This window comes from Pleurodeles waltl, chromosome 9, assembly GCF_031143425.1.
Source record: "Pleurodeles waltl isolate 20211129_DDA chromosome 9, aPleWal1.hap1.20221129, whole genome shotgun sequence".
In the NCBI taxonomy this organism is placed as follows: domain Eukaryota; kingdom Metazoa; phylum Chordata; class Amphibia; order Caudata; family Salamandridae; genus Pleurodeles; species Pleurodeles waltl.
In genome coordinates this window covers 327,962,068-327,984,137 of record NC_090448.1, presented here as the reverse complement: position 1 = coordinate 327,984,137, position 22,070 = coordinate 327,962,068, and positions in this window count along the sequence as shown.

The following is a 22,070-nucleotide window of genomic DNA, read 5'->3' as shown; positions in this document are numbered from 1 at the left end:
ATTTTTCGACGCAACTTTAGTTTTCAAATACTCAATCACTTTATGGTATATGCTCATTACCCTAGGCAATGGTGCACCTGTGTCCTTATCTCTTTCTGGTTCTTTTGTCGGCCAATCTACAGCCCTTTTACAATCCTCCCACAAATCTGCTGGAACTACAATTTCGAACAAAGTGTTCAGGTCTTCCCAAAGATACTTTGCGAGTTTCACGAATATATCTGTTTGTTGATACCATTCAATCGGTTTCTCTCTTAACTTAGGGTAATCATCAGTAAAAGATTGAATATCACACCTGTGCCATGGTACGTGAATACGTTTTCCTACTCCTGTTTCTCTCATTGATAACATGGTTATAAGATCACCATTCTGTTGTATTTTATCATTCTGATCTGGGGTACTTTCTTTCTTCTTATCCTTTTTCTTAACCCACCTACTCTCCCACTTGTCTAAACATCTCCAAACCTGCGCGCTTTGCAATATTTCTTTGAGGGGTGTTTTCATTCCTGCAGACCTCATGTGTTCAAAGTCTTTTGCCTCAAAGTCTAACCTGTAACTTCTACTCAAGTGCTTGGTTTCATTTATGTCTATTTTGTGTCTGTCTGCAATTTCTTGTCACCTCTTATGTATGCTGCTTACTTCTCTTGTAATTCTAGGGCAAATGTATCTCAGCTCTTCTTCTGTGTATGATTCTAACCTGTTCAGACCCATCGTCCAATCTACGAGTTCACCTGCTTCCATGCCCAATCTTATTTGATTCAAATATTCTTCTCCTTTCCCCTTGGGTGTACTCTGTGGGGTATTCAGACTGTTCAACCATTGTGTTAACTGTTGTGCGTTTAGTCCCATTAATGTAGCATCTACGTCTACTGCTACTGATGGTTTCTGTAATGTTTCTGTTTTTGAGGTTTGCGGTATTATTGGTGGTGGATTTGACCTTACCACAGTTGACGGAACACAAATTGGAATTGGACTAAATTCCAACAAAGACCCAGGTCTATTTGACAGTGTTCCTACGGGAGTCATTTCTTGAGTATTTTCTATGTATCTCCTTCCTGTCTCATTCTGTGTCATTACACCTTGATCGCATACACTTGGCTTTGCTTGTATATATAATGGTACTGGCGGATCTACAGTGATAGGCAAAGATATTGCGTCCGGATTCTGTCTGTTACCCAAATTCTGTGGCATGTTAATTCCCACATTATGGTTCATCATTGCTGACATGTCTAACTGTGTTTCTGCTGTTTGAGTGTACTTTGGCATTTCTTGTATCTGCTTTTGAGGCATCAAAATTTTTGTTGGTTCGGTTTGAATCAATAACAGTCTTCGGTAATTCTGTCCTCTCTGCACCATTAAATTAGAAGTTATTTCCAAATTATGTTCATCATAATAGCGTCTTTGGACCTGTGGCTGATAATCATTAACAGGTTCCAGTTTAGTCATGTCAGGATATATTCTCTGAACTTGTGGTATTTCTTGTGTAAAAGGCATATCAGGACCACTTTGCCTCAGCAATTTTCTCAAATTCGGTGTTACAGTCCCCTGTATCGGTTCTGGAGGGGCAGTACTAGTGCTTGGGCCATTTTCATTTTCCACATATGGTGGTGGACGGTCATTTAACAATTGCAGAATGAACTCCTCATCGTCTGATTCGTCTGACCTTTTCGAGGTTCTCTTATTTTCTCTATCTTTGGACTGACTCCTGTTTGTTTTATGGGTAGCTTTCTTTCCTTCCATCTCTGCTTCGTCAGTAATTGCTGGAAACAATTTGACTCCCTGCAATGTATCTGATCTCCAAACCTCTTGAGCACTATCCCATCTAGCATCCGCTAGTGTCTTTTCTACTTTTCTCACTCTTGTCTCAAATTTCTTTTGTAGTTGCCTTCTAGCCATTTGTTCCCAAATTGCTAATGCTTCAAACTGTGCTGGTCTTGGAGGTATTTTCATGTCATATAGCGCAAATCTTAAATTCTCCAAAACTCTTAGATTAAACGTCCCATGGATAGGAAACGCTACACTTCCATGCTTTTCTGTTAATTTACACCATTGCTTTAACCAAAGACATGATGGGACACCCTTTTCTTCAATTACGATGTAAGCTGGTGTACCCTCAGGCTGTGTTTCTTCTCCTACATTTGCTTTAATATATACATCTCCCCTCAAGGCACTCTTAAATGCTTTGAAAAATGTAATCTTTCCATCCTTTATGTTCTCAAAATGTAATCAATAAGTGACTTTAATTCCCAGAATGATCTTCGCTTGCCTTTCCCCACCAATTGCGCTTCACGGACTGCGTCCAATCTGTGCGCAACCCTTCTCACCAACCAACCTATCCCAGTGCGGCTCCTAGTGACGTCACACTCACACACTGCGGCTGACAAAGTCTTGCGGCTTGTCCTCCTTCATTCAGCTTCACTCAAAACTAATCTCTGCAATATATAGCAATAAAAAAAAAAGAAAACAAATCTGTCGGTTTGCTACAGGAAAGGTAATACAGTCGCTTCAGAAACCTTAGGGATTTTTCACTAGCCTCAGCAGTTATTCCACCTTTCTCAGTTTCCCACTTTCACAAGCAAAATTTGACCTGCAAACTTTACTCTCAACTGATCAATGAACTATTCTAGTGCACCTTAGAATTCGTCAAATCTCAAAGTCGAAAATTTTCTTTTATTCCTCAACATTCGGACTGACTTGTTGACCACACCCAATCAACCTATTAAACCGAACAAATTACAACATCAATCAAGTGTCTCACACACTTTTCAACATACTCCAGAGTCTCTTGACCTCGCAGGGCCCGTCTCAACATCAACAACCACGTGGACAATTTTTCCTGCACAAAGCGCTACACACATATGAAGTTCGATGACTTCCCTACTTTCACACTTTGGAGTACCACTCCTCTAAAATTTTAATTGGAGTTCGTAACCCCCTAAAATCCTCACAAACTTCACAATTCATCTGCGGCATAAGCTAGGCAAGCGCAAAACCCTAACTTCACTCATACCGTCACTAGAAACGCGGAAAACATTTTCACACCTCCATTTCCTCCATTCGCAAGCTCCAAGGTTCCAGGAAAGTCATCGGGGATTTAGGGCATCATCATCTCTCCAACTTGTTTTATTAAAGAAAATTTTAACTTGAATCCGTCTATTGTTCGGATGGGGTCCCAAAGGGCCAAACCATCCTCTGCTACCATCTACTGATAGCGCGTCCAGACCTTATAAATTACTTATGCTTGGACACGCCAGAGGTCGGTGAACCTTTTGACCGGGTTGAGTTCTCCTCATCCAAAGAATTGTCAGATCCCTCAAATCAATAATCAATAATCATTTATAATCAATAACCAATACTCGATTAGTAATCAATCAACAAATTAGTTCAGCAGAAAATCAGTAATTAGACACACCGTGACCTTTCAGTCATGAATAACCACACCTGTTTATTAAAAGTTAATGAGTTTATTTCCCTATATTAACAAAGCTAACACAATATAAGTAAGTCTCAAAATCAAATGATACACATATGCGAACATTACTGGCTGTCCATAGCGACGGAAGAAACGCAATCTACGCAAAACTTGGATTATAATGCACTCAGCTATAGCAATGCAAATCACTAATGAAAAAAATAACTGAATTTGACTAATTGCATACATTGGTCAGCATAACAAGATTTCAATTCAGCATGGTGCATCAAATGAATACCTCAACTAACCTCTGATTAGCATTGGCATGTGGGGCTTCATGCAAAACGAATTTAGTCAACATAAATTTAGAAAACTTCTAGCTTGGGCTCTGTCAAAATAAGCAGTTGGCTCCTATAAGGAGGAAAATACAATGAATAATACATTTATCCTTTCATACTTACCAAATACAATCAGCATTCAAGGAAAGACTTCGTCCTTCAGGTACCGGTTCGATCAGCATGGGGTAAACTTCAAGGGGCAAAGTTTAAGGCAAGTTTTCCTTGCAGCAGCAAGGAATATGGGGGAACAAAAGTTATTGAATGGGCAAGGCAAAGTAAAGTTAAAGTTAAAGTCTCTAGGGTGATAATTCTTTAAAGCCCCTCTCTCTGGGATAGAGAAAAAGCATCAAAGTGTCATCAAAATGGATTCTCGAATCTGGCTTCAAAATGGCATCAAGGAAAAAAATGGCTGGCTTGTCTCCGTCCGATGGGATTAAGTAAGAAAAAGGGGATGAAAGTTGCCTAACACGCAACCTTGAGATAAGTGTATTAGTCATTCTATTGGAAAAATACAGCATTTAAAGATTCAAACACGTCTTTGTCAATACAAGTGAAAACTTACGCAGTTAAAATTGAGACCAGGTAACTAGGCCAAAGCCTCTGCTAAATTTAAGCTAAACACATAACAGTTTAACAAGAAAATCATAAAATATAGCTGCAATTATGACATCTTAATACATTTGTCGATTTTCATGATTAATTAAGCTTGTTTATACTAAATGGCGACCTACTTCGTGGGCACATTTTCTACATACATTATTTTTCTTTGCTAAAATCACATTGTCTTGTACGATTTTGTTACATGATATATGAATGTTTGTTAGTCTTTCTTTTTCTGCTTCATCAGACCCAGTTAGGGACACGCCGCCCACGTACAGTGAACTGTGCTGAGGGGGACCCCTGCACCCCCACCCCCCATCCCGCACCGATAGGGCTGCGGGGCCTTTGTTACGCCAATTCTTTCTTTTTTACTAATTAAAGTGTGGTTGGAAAGGAACCTATACAGATAGGCGGTAATGGAATAATAACTTGTATAATATTTTCTGAATCGTATTTTCAAGGCATCAGTTCTACCTCTTTATGTTTAAAAAACATTCAGGAGGGGCTGGTACGAGCAGCACTAGGAATAGCTGCTGCTTTGGGAGATCTGGTGCATAGGCGCTGGAAGTAGAGGCGCTGTGGATGCTGCAGCACCCCAAAATAACCATGATGGCGTTAGAAGGTGAATGAGCTTTAAAGGGGACTTCAGATGCTGTTTCTGTCACATTTGCTGTGCGTGCAAAGGCAGAGGTCAACAGTCAGTCTAATCTTCAGGCAAATTGCGCTTATGTTTTTATTGGCATAGAGATTGGTTGTGGTCTGGCTTGGCAGGCAGGTGTCCAGACAATCAGGTGAGCATCACTAGAAAGGGGCTTCTGCTCCCCTCACAGGGCCTTGAGAGCCAGGAGTATATGTTTTGGTGGGACAGAAGTTATGTGCTGCCACAACAAAAGTGCTTACACTTCACACAGCTGTGATCCTTTTGGTAACAGAGTTGGCTTAGGTTGAACTTTTAAGGGCACCTACATGTAGTGCTATTAAAGTGTCTTAGATAACTAGATAATTTATGATGTTTTTATCTGGCAGCAGCACAGATGGATAGAATGAAGGCAGTCAATAACCTACGTGGATTTTAGGTCTGGCTTGACAGTGCATTCATTAGCAAGACCTATGGGTATAAGCAATGCTTGTGTTGAATTTTCTTTCTCTTAGTGCAAGGATTTTGTAATGCAAACTTTGTGACAATGTTGCTGGCGTCGACGGAAAAGTTGCAGGATGCTGTTTACTTCAAACACACAACAAAACCTAAAAACCTATAAATGAACTATACACCTTTTTCAAAATAAATACACAGGGAAACACCAATAAGACACAGTTTTTCCTAATTCCCAAGTGTGAAGGAAGCAAAGTATTTTATAGGATAAAAACAAATCAAGACACTTTAATTGGTGGTGCACAGATGAAAAATACTGCTGGTACCCAATTTCCAAACATTATTGTTTGTGCGCTATATAGTTTTATTTATGTTTGTGAACATTTAGTGGTTATTTCAATGGAAATGTGTTGTCTGTGAGTCCAAAGGTGCTACCACACCATGCTTTAGTAATACACTTGTTACAGTGTGCTCCGATATGCAACACTAGCTATATACTAAACCCTTACTACTCTCCTGCTGAATGGGTGTGGCTAATTTGCAACACTGGTTCTTTGTAGGATGCTTGGAGTTTTCAGAAGCCATAGGAGTTCAGTGATGTAACAGTTATGGCAGTAGCCCAGTTGGAAAATTGTTCCAGTACCACTTCTCCGCTAGTTGATCCTTATCCCTCACTGTTCGGCCTTCTAGGTGTTGCTAAAGCCTGCTTGCCACTCTCTAGCCATGGAGAAACCTGCTGTGGAGCAGCCAGAGTATCTAAAGTCTTGAAAATCAAATGGCTTGAGAATATTGAAAGAAGTGGCTGGAGGTTCATCAGTTTAAATGTGTGCCAAGATGGTGGGCACCACATGGAGTATGCTGCAGAATTCCCACCATACCTTGTGAGAGTAGGTGCAGTGAAGGACTGATAACACACCTAATGTTCCTTCCTTTGTGGAGTGGTGCAACCAACTCCTCTTCTGTGGTCAGTGGTGGCATAAAAGGCAATGAGAGTAAAAAAATTGGGGGGACTCCCCTAGTGGAGTAGCATTTCCTGGGCTTCCATCCTGGCCCCTGGCATTTTATGATCTCACAAAATAGTGCTACAAAGGTCAGCCTCGTTCAATAATGGACTGCATTGTTACGCAAGCAGATCCTGCTGTTCCTGGACTTTTATGCAGGAAGTATAACCCCATCCCTATATAGCCTAACATTACTTACGGTGCAAATTGGTGGGAAGATGCATTTTCCAAGGTGGCTCTGGTCTTCTCTTTTGGGAAGATAGAAAGACTAACAGGGACTAGGCGTTAAACCTCTTTGGATCTTGGTATTTTGCTGTAGAGATAAACTTTGCTGGACAACACATTAAGGACCTTATTATGAACATTGGTAACTGAGACCGCCATGCCGGTGGCGGCAAATAATGAAGGCTGTGGGGACTGCCACAGGCGGCCTTCCACCACCGCCAAGCTACCGCCGACAGGCAGCCTGATGATGGCGGAAATCATTATCCGTCAGGGCAGCGCTGCTCCGGATAATGATCCCTTTTCCTCCAGCCTTTCCCTGGTGGGTTCCCCCGCCAGGCAAAGGCTGGCAGAAGGGGTGCACTTGGCATGGGCAGTGCAGGGGCCCCCATGCAGTGCCCCGTCACGCAGGTCACTGCCCAAATTATGGGCAGTGATCTGCGCGACGGGTGCTGCTGCACCCACAGCACAGTGGTATTGACGGCGGTTCCATGTGGAGCCGCCGGCAATGTCCTGGCCCTGCATTCTGCTGGGCCGGCACGCGAAAATGCTGTTTATTCAGCCGGTGGGATCTCGAGGGGGCTAGCGGTCAGTGAAATGACTGCCTGCATGAACACGGCGGTTATGACCGCCGTGTTCATAATGACCCCTTAAGTCTTAAATCTGCCTCTTTGTCACACGGAATGTAATGTTGGGTTGCAAGGGTCCTTGTACAGTGTTCACATAGCCCTGCAAAGCTTGCTTTTTTGGTGTTGTTTCTTACACCTCTTTCATACTGCCCCTTCTCCCTACACCCCACTTTTTCCCTTTCATTTTGGAAACATACAAGCACGGCAGAACTTTCTTTTGGGAAATAAATGATTTATTTAAGTATTCCACATTTTTATACAGCTTAATTCAACAAAAGGAGGGTGTCAGTGAGCTTTATAGGTGAAATAACATTGGGGAATGGAAATCTCCTTTCAATGAAAGTAGAAAACAACGATGAACATTAAGGCCCTCATTATGACTTTGGCAGACGGTCCATCTGCCGAAGCCATGTGGTCAGAAAACCGCCAGTGCAGTGACCTGACCGCGAGGGCTGTGCGAGGGGACAAAGACTGGACTTTGTGGTATATTCCTGCTTGAGAAGGACTCTCCAAGGGCTTGGACTGAGCTTGCCCCCTGTTCTGAAGTCTCAGGACCATCAAAGACTTCCCCTACCAGGACCTGTGCTATCTGCTGAGGCTCCTGTCCTGAAAAGTGGTGCCCTATCCAGTCCCTGGGCCCTTGAAAGGAAAAGCTGGTGAAAATTCAAGGAAATCGACTTCGGACGACTCCGGACCGACGCCGCTGCTGAATCCGGGGACGCCGCCTGCAACCGACTCTGTGATCTTCACTGGAACGTGACGACCTTCGCAGGCCCGACACTGCTGCAGCGCAGCAAAGTCCGCGACTCCGTGGAAGTCGTCACACCACGTTGGGACCGACGCAGCTCAAAGTGCGCGGTTTCAACGTTTCGTACAGACGTGCATCGTCTTGTTTCCATTCTTCACCAAGGTACTATAACTGGGGGTCCGCGTGACTCCGTGGCCGGCGCCGCTGGTGTCGGATTGTTGGGAACGACTCCTTCACGACGCCGTGTTAACACCTCATCGAAGCATTTTGTGTTTCTAAGCGCTATTTTTTTATTTAATCTTCAAAAATTCATAACTTGACTTGTGCATGTCGGATTTTTGGCGTTTTGGTCTTGTTTTGTTTAGATAAATATTTCCTATTTTCTAAACCTGTGTTATGTCATTTTGTAGTGTTTTCATTAAGTTACTGTGTGTGTTGGTACAAATATTTTACACCTAGCACTCTGAAGTTAAGCCTACTGCTCTGCCAAGCTACCAAGGGGCTAAGCAGGGGTTAGCTGAGGGTGATTCTCTTTTACCCTGACTAGAGTGAGAGTCCTTGCTTGAACATGAGGTAACCTGACTGTCAACCAAAGACCCCATTTCTAACACTTCACAAACAAAGAGATGACTAGAATTTAGGGGGTCATTCTGACCACGGCGGTAAAAGGCCCTTACCGCCGGTCAGAAGACCGCCATCATACCGCCGCGGCCGCGGTAAACCGCCACGGTCATTCTGACCTCCAACTGCCAAACCGCCAAAAACCCGACATCCACGGAAGGCCGCCTCATCAGCGGGCAGCGATAAACTGGAGATGACCAAACCTCCACCGCCACGCCAACACAAACATGCCCATGCCATTACGACCAACGAATCCACGCGGCGGTCTTTCAACCGCGGTATTCCATTGGCGGTACACACCGCCGCGCTCAAAATACACACCCAGCTCCAAAACACAGCCACATTGGACAATTTGAAATACACACACCTGATACACATACAAACTCCACTCCCACACATCCAATCAACTATAAAACACACACCCACATCACCCACAAACCCCCACTACTAGAAATTCAGAGAGAAGGCGAGAGAGAGAGAGCGAGAGCACAGCTAACGAAAACCCCAACACACACAGGAACACAACATCATTACCCACACCACATCTACGCACACATCACCACACACCACCACTCACATCACCACAAACACCACCCCACACCTCATCCACACCACCCCATGGCACCCCAAAGACACCCCAGGTTTTCGGACCAAGAACTCAGGGTCATGGTGGAGGAAATAATAAGGGTAGAGCCCCAGCTATTCGGCACACAGGTGCAGCACACCACAATGGCCAGGAAGGCGGAGCTATGGCAAAGGATCGTCGACAGGGTCAACGCTGTGGGACAGCATCCCAGAAACCGGTAAGACATCCGAAAGCGCTGGAACGACCTACGGGGGAAGGTACGGTCGATGGTCTCAAGACACAACATCGCTGTGCAGAAGACTGGCGGCGGACCCCCACCCACTCCACCCGAATTCACAGCATGGGAGCAAGAGGTCTTGAACATCCTGCATCCTGCGGGCCTCGCTGGAGTAGGCGGAGGAATGGACTCTGGTAAGTCTAATCTCAACTACTTCCCCCCCCCCCAACCACCAGCATGCCAACCCACACCCCCACCCTCACCCCCAACCCCCCAGCACACATCCTCCTTGCCAATGTCTCACCAGCACAACCCACCCAACCCAAAACCAAACCCTGAATGCCAACACAAACCATGGACACCCATCACCTATGCATGACCACTGCACATACCCATCCCCCCCCACAAACCACCCTCACAACTCCTCCCACAAGGGAATGCCAGCACTGGGGGACAAGGGCACCCACAAATCGCACGCCATGGAACACACAGAAGCAATAACCATACTCTTTTACCCCTGCAGGGCCCGAACGCCAACACACCGGCCAGGAGGGTCCAGATTTGTCCATCCCACCCCCAGAACAGGCCCCCAGTGATGACAGCAGCTCTGTCGACCTGGAACCTGATGACCAGCCCGGACCATCGGGGACCTCTGGACAGTCGGTTCCCCACACACAGACACAGGCCACAGCAGACCCAACCCCCTCTGGGAATACCAGCACAGCTCCCACCCAGCGGGCCCATGCCTCTGTCTCCAGGACGCATCAATCAGCAGTGTGTCTGCCACTACAGGGCACCCAGGCTGACCCAACAACAACAGGTACCTGGGGGCAGTGGTAGTGGGCACACCGTCCAGGGGACAGGGGCCCGGGGAAACAGGGCAACTGGGAGGGCTGCAGTGCGATGGGGGGGGAGGACAGGCCCAGGGAACCCACTCTCCAAGAGGCCCTCACCACCATCATGGGAGCATATCACCACTCCCAGGAGACGATGGCGACGGTACTGGCCAGGTTCCAGGAGATCCAGGCACAGCAGGAGGAACGGTACATGGGCTTCAGAGACGAACTCAGGACCATCGGTACCGCAATGGGGACCATCGTCCTGGCCCTCAACCAGATAGTCACCACATTGCGGGACCATGTGGCACCCCAAAGGGCCCCTGTCACCAGCCCGGACGACGAACAGCCTACCACCTCCGCCGGCGCTAGTGGACAGGAGGCCCCCACACCACGACAGGCCACCAGAACCCCACCTCCTGCTGAAGATCAACCACCCCGCAAGCGGAACCTGAGATCACACAAGAAGACAGAGTAGGATGCCAAGACCCCCGCCAGCATAAGATACCCCCTGATGTCATCCCACTGTCCCACGTTGTCACCCTGTCCAACCTTGAACTGCCCCTGCTCCATCCTTCCACAGGCATATGGACAATGCACCTGTGCAACTGAGAACTGGACTCTGCCATGGACATTACTCCACCCCCACCCATCACCGTTTTACTATCATGGACCTATACGCAGCACTTTAAATAAATCACCAAATGCACTTCAAATGTCAGGAGTCTGCTTGTATTCTTTACAAATGTATTACACATAACGGTGCAATAATGTTCATTTACATTGTGATGACAACATACCAGTGTCAATAAGCATTAGTCCATGGGCAAACAAAGCAGAGGTCACGCTGTGGGTCATACAGCTCTGAAAAGGGAAGGGAAAGTCAAAAATCAGTGAAAAGGAACTGGGGGGAAACACAGAAAGTAGAGATGCAGGAGGCCAAAAGTAAATGTAAAATGGCGTGGGTGATTCTTACCTGTGTGCTACTGAAAATACTGTTGTATAACTGTGTCCCTGTTGTCCGTGTCGTCCCCGTCGTCTTCCTCCTCTTCACTCTCCACAGGCTCCACAGCTGCTACAACACCACCATCTGGACCATCCTCCTGCAGGAAAGGCACCTGGCGTCACAAAGCCTGGATGTGAAGCATACAGCAGGCCACGATGATCTGGCACACCTTCTTTGGTGAGTACATTAGGGATCCACCAGTCATATGGAGGCACCTAAACCTGGCCTTCAGGACCCCGAAGGTCCGTTCTATAATGCTCCTAGTTCGGCCATGTGCCTCATTGTAGCGTTCCTCTGCCCTGGTCCGGGGATTCCTCACTGGGGTCAATAGCCAAGGCAGGTTGGGGTAACCAGAGTCACCTATTAGCCACACACGGTGTCTCTGTAGCTGTTCCATCACATAAGGGATGCTGCTATTTCGCATGACATACGCGTCATGCACTGACCCCGGGAACTTTGCATTTAGATGGGAGATGTACTGGTCAGCCAAACAGACCACCTGGACATTCATCGAATGATAACTTTTTCTATTTCTGTACACCTGCTCATCGTCTTTTGGGGGTACTAAAGCCACATGGGTCCCATCAATGGCACCAATGATGTTGGGGATATGTCCAAGGGCGTAGAAATCACCCTTCACAGTGGCCAAATCACCCTCCTCAGGGAAAACAATGTATCTCCGCATGTATTTCATCAGGGCAGACAACACTCTGGACAAAACCTTAGAAAATATAGGCTGAGACATCCCTGATGACATGGCCACTGTTGTCTGAAAAGACCCACTTGCCAAAAAATGGAGTACTGACAGAACCTGCACCAGAGGGGGAATCCCTGTGGGTTGGCGGATGGGGGACATCAGGGCTGGCTCCAGCTGGTCACACAGTTCATGTATAGTGGCTCTGTCAAGTCGGTATCGCAGTATTATATGACGTTCCTCCATTGTCGACAGGTCCACCAGCGGTCGGTACACGGGAGGATTCCTCCTTCTCCTCGCATGGCCCAGCGGACGGTGCCTAGGAAGGACAACATGGAGTACAGAGTCATGCAACCCACAGGTACGTAACCACAGCTTGCACAGTACACGAATCGCTATGCATTGAATGGCTTGTATGAGTGGCAATGCAAGGCCTAGGCCTGTGTGACGCAGTAGAAATTAAGCCATGTGGGCCCTTGAAATGGCGGCTGCCTGACCTGAGAAGTGTGACAGTGGGATGTGAGGTCAATGCGCTGGCGTGGCACACCGTGGTGGTAGGCGGTCGAAGACCGTGGCGCAAAGCCGCATTGGTTAACATTGAACCCTATGGGTTTCAGGAGCCAATGACGAGGTGCGCCGGCGGTTGCGGTACGCACCGCGGCGGTACGCACCGCCGCGGGCGTGACCGCCATTTTCTATCTGATTAATCACTCGAGACCTGATCATCCACAGGAGAGGACCTATACTGCAAGTGCTGCTGTGAACTCGGTCTGGAAGAGACAATGGCTGCTGCGACTGGGGAAAGGGCCCCTGCCTTCACTTCAGAAGAGTTGGAGAAACTTGTGGATGGGGTCCTGCCCCAGTATGCGCTACTCTACGGTCCTCCAGACCAACAGGTAAGTACACTGTGTGCACATTGAATGGGCTATGCCTGGGTTTTGTACAGTATGGTGGATGTAAGATGGTGGGGTGGGGAGAGAATGAGGAGTGCAAGGCACGACAGATGAGAGCATGTGCCACATGGCAAGGTTGGGGGGGGGGGCAATCACATCTAACATGCAGATAATTAATGATATTTACTTTTCCACCCTGTACATGTCAAATAGGTCAGCGCCCATCAGAAAGTCGCCATTTGGCGTGCCATCGCCAAGGACGTCCGGGCCCAGGGGGTCCACGACAGACGGGGCACCCACTGCCGAAAGAGGTGGGAGGACATCCGCCGCGGGACCAGGAAGACCGCCGAGTCACTGCTGGGGATGGCCTCCCAACGTAGGAGGGGTGCCAGCAGACAATTGACCCCCTTGATGTCCCGGATCCTGGCGGTGGCCTACCCCGATTTGGATGGGCGCGTGAGGACATCACAGCAGACACAAGGGGGTGAGTACCAGTACATTCAGCTATCTTTTCACGCAGTGGAGGCGTCTGGGTGGGGGAGGAGGGCTGTGGGTGACATTAGGCCAGGGCGCTTTCTGTAGTGTAGTCACCACCTTTAGGCATGGCCCTGTGCCCCCGCCCCCAACCTCTGTAGGGTGCCAAGTACAGCAATCGAAGGTCCAGCATTACCCATGTGCGCATTTGTTGTCCATTGACCTGTTGGCCTAGTACTGAGTAGTGTACCCCGATTGCGCGGCGTAGTGCATGAGGCTCCTGTGTCTGTCCTCTCCGCCAACGGTGTTGACTATGCATGCGCTCAACCTGTCTTTATGTCTCCCCCCACCCTTTTTCTTTATCTTCTTGTGCATGTGTGCATTAGCATCATCAGGCGGAGGAGAATTGGCATCGGTGCACGAGGGAGCTGCAACTCACAAGGCCCCGGTGGGCCATGCTACAGACACCGAGGTCACCAGTGATACGGAGGGCGAGGGGAGCTCCACAACAGGGACCCGTGGTGACACCAGCGACACTGACACGTCCTCGGAAGGGAGCTCCCTAGCGGTGGCGGCAACATCCGTGCCCCCCGCCTCAACAGGTACAGCCGCCACCCAGCACACCAGCTCCGCCCTCCCAGCAGCCCCTCATCCTTCGCTCCGTGCCCGCTCGCCCAAGAAGGCGGGCATCTCCTTCGCCCCAGGCACCTCAGGCCCTGCCCCAGTTACCCCTGCTGCCCTCAGTGAGGAGGTCATTGACCTCCTACAGACCATCATTGTTGGGCAGTCTACCCTTTTGAATGCCATCCAGGGGGTAGAGAGGGAGGTGCATCGGAGCAATGCATACCTGGAGGGCATTCATTCCGGTCAGGCTGCCCATCAACGATCGTTCAATGCTCTGGCCTCAGCACTGACGGCAGCCATTGTCCCTGTTTCCAGCCTCCCTCTTCTAACTGCCTCCACCCTGTCTCTGTCTCCTGTTCCTCAGCCTATCCCATCCACACCATCAGACCAGCCTGCACACACCTCAACACCCAAGGGCAGCTCATCCAGACATAAGCACCACAGATCACACAAGCATTCACCCAAGCAACACCCAGATGCAGACATGCCAACAGTCACTACCACCTCTGTGTCCCCCTCCTCCTCGTCTCCCTCCTCCCTCCCTGTGACGTCTCCACTCACACCTGCATGCACACCACCATCAGCCAGTACTTCCATCACCACCACACCCTCCAGTGCAGTCCGCACACGTGCAGTCACCACCCCCACTGCCATTTACACGTCCCCTGTGTCCTCTCCCAGTGTGTCTGTCACCCCCTCTTCCAAACCACACAAACGCAGGCAGCCACCCACCCAACCACCTCACCACAGCCTACGTCACAAGCACCTGCACCCACAGACAGCACTCCTGACTCTCCTACAACCACATCCTCTTCCTCCACTCCCATAACCACTAAACCTACCCTTTACCTTGGTCCTAAAAAACTTTACCTCTCCACAGTTAACCTCTTTGCCCCACCGGACCCACCCCCTCCATCTGGGAAGAGTCCCAAGAGCACCTCAGCCACCACCAGCCCTGCTTCAAGTCTCAACATTGTGGATGGGTTTTGGAGTCCACCCTTTCCCAGCACTGACACATCGGCCAGCAGCAAGGGGACAGCCAGCCCCCCCCTGGTAAGAGGACCCGTAAAGTCAAGGGCCGCCGCAAGAAGGCTGACACGGCTGCCCCCAAGGAGCAAAGTCCTGGCCCGTCACCTGCCACAACATCCAGGGGAGGCAAGGGCCAGAGAGCCTCATCTAAGGAGGGCAAGGGCAGCAGGGCGGAGAAGTCAGCCAGCAGGGGCGCGGACCAGGAGGGCCCCACAAGCCCAATCCCGGGTGTGACGGAGGACACCCACGGGCCCAGGACTCCGTCACAGAAGGGTCCAGCAACTGCACGGTCGGAGGGTGACTAAGCATGGAGTCCTGGCCAGGTCTGGCTCCCTTGAAAGACACGACAAGCACCGCTGAAGAGGGCCCCGCCGTGCAGAAGGGCACCGCTGAAGAGGGCCCCGCCGTGAAGATAGGCACCGCTGAACAGGGCCCCGCCGTGCGGAAGGGCACCGCTGAAGAGGGCCCCGCCGTGAAGATAGGCACCGCTGAACAGGGCCCCGCCGTGCAGAAGGGCACCGCTGAAGAGGGCCCCGCCGTGAAGATAGGCACCGCTGAACAGGGCCCCGCTGTGCAGAAGGGCACCGCTGAAGACGGCCCCGCCGTGAAGATAGGCACCGCTGAACAGGGCCCCACCGTCTCAAGCACCGCTCCGCTGAACCCTGCCGTCTCAAGCACCGCTCCGCTGAGCCCTGCCGTCTCAAGCACCGCTCCGCTGGGCCCTGCCGTCTCAAGCACCGCTCCGCTGGGCCCTGCCGTCTCAAGCACCGCTCCGCTGGGCCCTGCCGTCTCAAGCACCGCTCCGCTGGGCCCCGCCGTCTCAAGCACCGCTCCGCTGAGCCCCGCCGTCTCAAGCACCGCTCCGCTGAGCCCCGCCGTCTCAAGCACCGCTCCGCTGGGCCCTGCCGTCTCAAGCACCGCTCCGCTGGGTCCCGCCGTCTCAAGCACTGCTCCGCTGGGCCCCGCCGTCTCAAGCACCGCTCCGCTGGGCCCTGCCGTCTCAAGCACCGCTGGCCCATTGACAGTGCCGGTTCGTTGTCGAGCTAGTGTTCACGCTGCACTATGTGTCTGCACTCCCCAAGATGGCACAGTGGGCAGCCCACCCACTGTAGAGACTTGTGAGACTGTGGCTTTGCACTCCCCAGGATGGAACAGTGGGCATGGTGGACCCTTCGTGGATCTGGCGTTGTGGACTCATGTGGCTGAGGTGACCCCCTTTCCCTTCCCCCTGAGGTGCCTGTCGTTTTGTCATCTGATGCCCCAGCAGTGTTCTCTCCAACGGACTCAGGTCTCCTGTGTGGGCTTTGCCCGTGTGTTGATACACTTTGGCTCACGGACAGTGGAAATTTACGTGACTGTGCAGGACTTATTGCCTATATTTATCGGTTTCGCAATGTTCTTACTTGATTTTTTAACATTTCTTTTTGCTATTTTACCCTGACTTCAAAGAACCTATTTTATAGATAATAAATTTTGTTTCTCACTTTAATTATGTCTTTGCATTATTCCGGGGGGTTTGGGTGGTGTCACTGTGACTTGGTGCTCTGCATTGGTGTGTAGATAGTTGGGGGGGGGTCGCATATGTGTGTGCCCGTAACCTTTCGTCCTCCCCCCTCCCCTGTGTCGTAGGTGCAGTACTCACCGTTGTCTTCTGCGCCGGAGTTCGTACTCGTGGTAGATGAGCAGGTAGACAATAGCTGGTAGGATGTTTAATTCGGGTTCCATGCTGTTCTCTGTCCTCGTGGAGTGCATAGAGGTGAGCGTTTTCCCGTTCGTAGTCTGTTTCCGCCCTGTTTTTATCGGCGGGGCTCCCATCCCGGAAAAGGTGGCGGATTGGTGAGTTGTGATAGGGTGGGCGGTACATTGTCTTCCCCTGCCTGTTGGCGGTGACCGCCGCGCTGTTTGTCTGTCCCGCCGTGGCGGTCGGTGTGTTAAGTTGGCGGGCTGTGTTGGCGGTTCCCGCCAGGGTCAGAATTCCATTTTTTGGACCGCCGGCCTGTTGGCGGGTTGGCCGCCGCTTTAACACCGACCGCCAGGGTTGGAATGACCCCCTTAGTCTTTTAAAGCAAAGTCTTTCATTTATGTCACACATTTTACAAATACGCTTCTGACACCAAGGAACAGACTTTGGGATGTTAAAGTGGCAGATTTGGAGGAAAACTAAAGAAGGGGTCCGGGTCCTCAAAAACCATTGGTCTGTTTTTTATGTGCAGGCCTTGCCGGATTAGTACTGTATTAATGTATGTGAAATTAAACAGTAGCATATCAGGGATATGTCAGGTTTATTTATTTTCATATATGATTCTTGCTTATCTAAGACATGTTTACTTGGGGAGGAATTGTCAGCTTCGGGATTTCATAAGGAAGATTTGTCAGGCATCACCTTCATTTGCCTTTCCTCGATTTATAACTATAGATATTGGTTTAGATATTTATTTCGCTCTCATGACATTCCTGCAGGAAAAGAGGGTGTATTATTTTCTCTGAATGGTCTCGTCCTCCAGATGGTCTGAGTTGTTCAGGCTTTTATCTTTAAATGGGCTGGTTCTCTTCCCTTTTAGATAAGGGCTTTAGGAGAACTTTGGGAGACTTTCACTAAATGAGTTAGATTTTGATTACTATAACAGATGCAAGTTTAGAGTGAGTAGATACTATTTTGTTTAGCTAGTTTTAATGTGATTTTAGTTATGATATAATGACCATTTGGGATGCTGACATGATTTTACTATCTATGTTAAGGACCTAACAAATCTGTTGTTTAGTGTGCTAAGGATATACTGAAATTATTTTACTTTGTTAAGACTTATTATCTAGGGTTTTTATGCAATGTGTGATGAACATTGTAATGATTTTCATTAAAAAAAGAAAACAATTCTATCATTTCCTTTCCCCACACCTCCCGAGGTTTGGGGGGTGTTTGAAATCTTTCCCTCCAGGAAAAGGGATTTACTCCAATCCTTGACCAAAGTAAATCTCCAGCCATGCAGAATGCAGCACACATAGAAAAAGGAGAAAACGAGGAGAAATAAAGGTATTTCCCCCGTTGCTCCTCCCTTTAGATGCATTCCCAGGTTTACAAATCTTTGTAAATCTGGGAATGCGTCAAAATCCATGGGTGTTGTGTGGGAACAACCACTGCAACACCCATGGAACGCCTCACTGTCGCAGAATGAGTCAACGCTGCGATTTCCACTGTGTTGGCTCAGTCCATATTTACAAGGCCATGAAAAGCCATGCAGGGTGGCTTTACGTGGCCTTGTAAATATGGCCCTGCAGTGTGCGCGGCCGGACCTTCACTAAAAGTGACATTTCAGGCGGATCAAAGGACCTTGTAAATATGGCCCATAATGTGTGAGAAGGGGCTAAGGGGAAGTGGAAAGGGAGATGAATGCAGATTAGTAGGAGTACTAAGAGAAAAAGCACAATATTTGAGGACTTTCAAAACAGAGAGGGTGAGAGTGTGTGGGCAGTTTTGTCTGTGCGTTTGTAAACATCCCTGGGTAAATCCGACTGACATCTCACAATACCCGACTGAAAGCACCTGTACTCAACTATTTATCAGAAAGTAAAATAGAGGGGTGTAACACCACAGACACCCTCCCTGAGGCTACACCCCTGATTCAATGATAATTACCAGTTTATTCCTATTTTATGTGTTTTGAGGCAGATTCACAATGGCACGTAGGAGTACACAATGAAGTATTTTGGGTACTCATACATGCCTTTGTGAATTGTCCCTTTTGTTTTTTATAAATGTGTAAAAATGCAACTGCATATACTTTACTCAATGTCAAATTATTTAGTAGCCTGGACAGAGTGGAGGGGATTCAAAATGACGAATCTGGAAAATTAAGCTATAAATACAAAGAAAAGATTTAAATCTTCAAAAGGCATCTCTGGCTTGTCGCTTTTCGCACCAAACAAATTATTTTGAATGAGAGAGCTATAAGCATATAGAGTCCCCTCTCACAAATCGACTCTATTGCATAATGATGAAAGGCTGAAAATACCTTTGTTTTCTACCAAAATGTTCATATTTCCATATTTAAAACGTACTAAATTTGAAGAGACAATGTGGGTGGTAAGTCTGAGGGAACTGTTGTGTAAAGGGGGTTTTGGACTTAGATGGGTAAGACGCTTCATACCGATTTTTAGCCTTTTTAGAGAATATTATGTCCCAAATGACTAAACCCATGCACATTTTCTCACATTTTTCAAATAACAAGTTTCGAGTGTGCATTAACAGGAAACAGTACAATTAAAATGCAAATGTTGCTCTGTTCCTCTGATTCATAGGTAATACTGTAAATGTAACGCTTCGGTTGAAGAGTCCTGGTATGTCTCACTTTTATCTCAAACAGGGTGTTAGACCTTCCTATTTTCTTTAAAATGCTGTGGTAAAGATACAGTAGAACACTGTGGAATCAACAGATTCCTAAACTCTGCTCTTTGAATCCTATGTTTTTCACAGCCTAGCTGATGTTATCTGAGACAGATTAAAATAATGGGGGCAGGTTACAACACAGCAGTCTTATAATTATGTGTAAACGTACTCAGAAATGCAATCCAGAAAGGTACATGCATAAATATACACCAATGCCATTTGTATTTCACATATGCAGAATTTTCAGAGATCCACATACATGTTGTACTAAGAGGCATATTTACAAGCCCCTAGCACCACCGGAGCGTCCTTTTTAGGGACGCTCGAGTGGCGATTTGCACTGCGCCATATTTACAAGGCGCCACAAAGCCACTTTTTGTGGCTTAATGCAGCCTTTTAAATATAGGCCCCTCTAATGCAGTTTTTTGCACCACATGGGCGTGAAATGTGTGTTGCTGTGGGCGTTCCACCACAACACCCATTGCTTTTGATGCTGCCACAGATTTACAAGGAATCGTAAATCTGAGTCAGCGCCAAAAACTAACGCCATGCCGGGGTGGCGTTAACATGGCGCAACAAGGAGAAACTCTTTTATTTCTCCTCGTTTTTGCTTTTTCTATATGTGTTGCATTCTGCAGCACACATATAAAGAGAAAAAGACCATTAATGATTATGTATGGGAAGGTGTCCCTTCCTGCACACAAACAATCATTCAATAATAGCGATTTGCTACTTCCATGTGTGATGCATTCTGCATTGTTTATGTGCAGGAAGGGACACCTTCTTGCACATAAACAATTATTTCCTTCAATGCAGACACCCTTGCTCTATGGAGCAAGGATGACAGCGCTGGGGGAACTCAAGGGTGAGCCATATTTTTGTAAATATGGTGCATCACTGCATTTCAGAACTGACGCAGCATGGCACTGGCAAGTTAAGGGAAATTTAAGGACGGTCACAGAAAGGGCATACATATACAAAAGCACTTCATTTAGAGTATGGTAAGCCATCCTCCTGCCACTGTGTCCACTAATGTCTTATCACACCCTTAGTTAGGTGCAATTTAAAAAGGTTACACCTACTTCTACTCACATAGTACTACAGCCCAAACAGGCTTAAATTTACCCCTGCTCAGCCAAGGAGTATCTCAGATACCACATGTGGCACATGGCACTCACAGGTTCTGCAAATAAACCATACGGTGTATAATGGATGCAAGGAATATTACAAGTACAATGGCCAACATCAAATATAAAAAATTATTATGAGATAACTTGAGACATGGCAGATACCCATACAATATATGTTGTAAACATGTTAAAAGGGTAAGACAAAAGTAATTTAAAACATTGTAATATAATTCAAGACATTGCAGACACCGTAAAAATCACTTAGATAGGTAGAGGTGAGGATTTGGGCTGTATTTATGGGTTTCTACGTGTAATGATTATCAGGTGAGTGTTACTTTCCTCAGGAATTGCAAGTTTGCCTACTCTTTTCAATTCGTAGTTTTACCTTGCTTAGGGGGAGAGCTGCACTTACTGAATTTCAACAAGATTTGGCAGTTGTTTGTCGTATTTTTAGTCCTATGTGCCCCCTCATATAAACTGTGGTGATATGTACTCCTGCTACTGGGAGTACATTCCCTGCTACTGTTTGTGAACTACGTCTAGGTAGAGATTTACGCCATGGCACAGGTGTAAATCCTTTTCGTCAGAGATCACTGCATATAAAACTATCTTTCTGGTTAACACCCCCCCATTGTGATTCTATGAAAGAAGGGGCATATGTATAAACCTCTTGCACTGCCATTGCATCACGTTTTGTGATGCAACGGCGCACAAACCTCCAAATTATATCTTTGAGGCCTCGCAAAGCCACTTTTCATGGCTTTCAATTGTCTCATGGATATGGAGTAAGTCAAGGCACTGCAAATCACTGCATTGCCATTCTCTGCGTGAGGGAGGCATTCCATGGGAATTGTGGTTGCTGTTCCCATGCAACACCCATGGATTTTGACGCATCCCCAGATTTGCAAGAACTTGTAAACCTGGGGATGCACCAAAACCTTATGCCTTTCAGAGTAGGTGCAGCAAAGAAAAATATCTTTACTTATCCTCGTTTTTTCCTCTTTCAATGTGTGCATTCTGCACACAAGAAAGTGGAAAATGCCTCCCAGGTTTGTTTTTGTATAGAAAGATGTCCTATCCTTTACAAAACAATCCAGCATGCAACGCAAACATCTTTGCACCACAGTGCAGGGGTGCCTGCATTGGTACTAGGCAGCCCATTGTGCGCCAGTGCAGGGGAAAAGGACATGCATGCGCCGCATGCTATTGATACGGGGCATTCCTGGCCTTTCACTTTGACTCAGGGCAGCGCAGCAAGGTGGCTTGCAGCGCTGCCCTGCACCAAACCCCAATAATTCTGCCCTTCAGTACCTTTATTTCAGCTTCTTAGGCCACCCTGAATAAAGTCCTTTAAAAATTGAGAAACACGTTGTAAGCATAAAAACCCCTGTGGAGATCGACATATTTGACACTGCGAGAAAGCGCCACATTTCACTAAATACTACTTGTATGACAAAGCACATATAAAAATGTTACATTGTGATGAAACTCTGCTACCCTTTTTTATGTGCTACTTCACCTAAATGACTCTCAAAA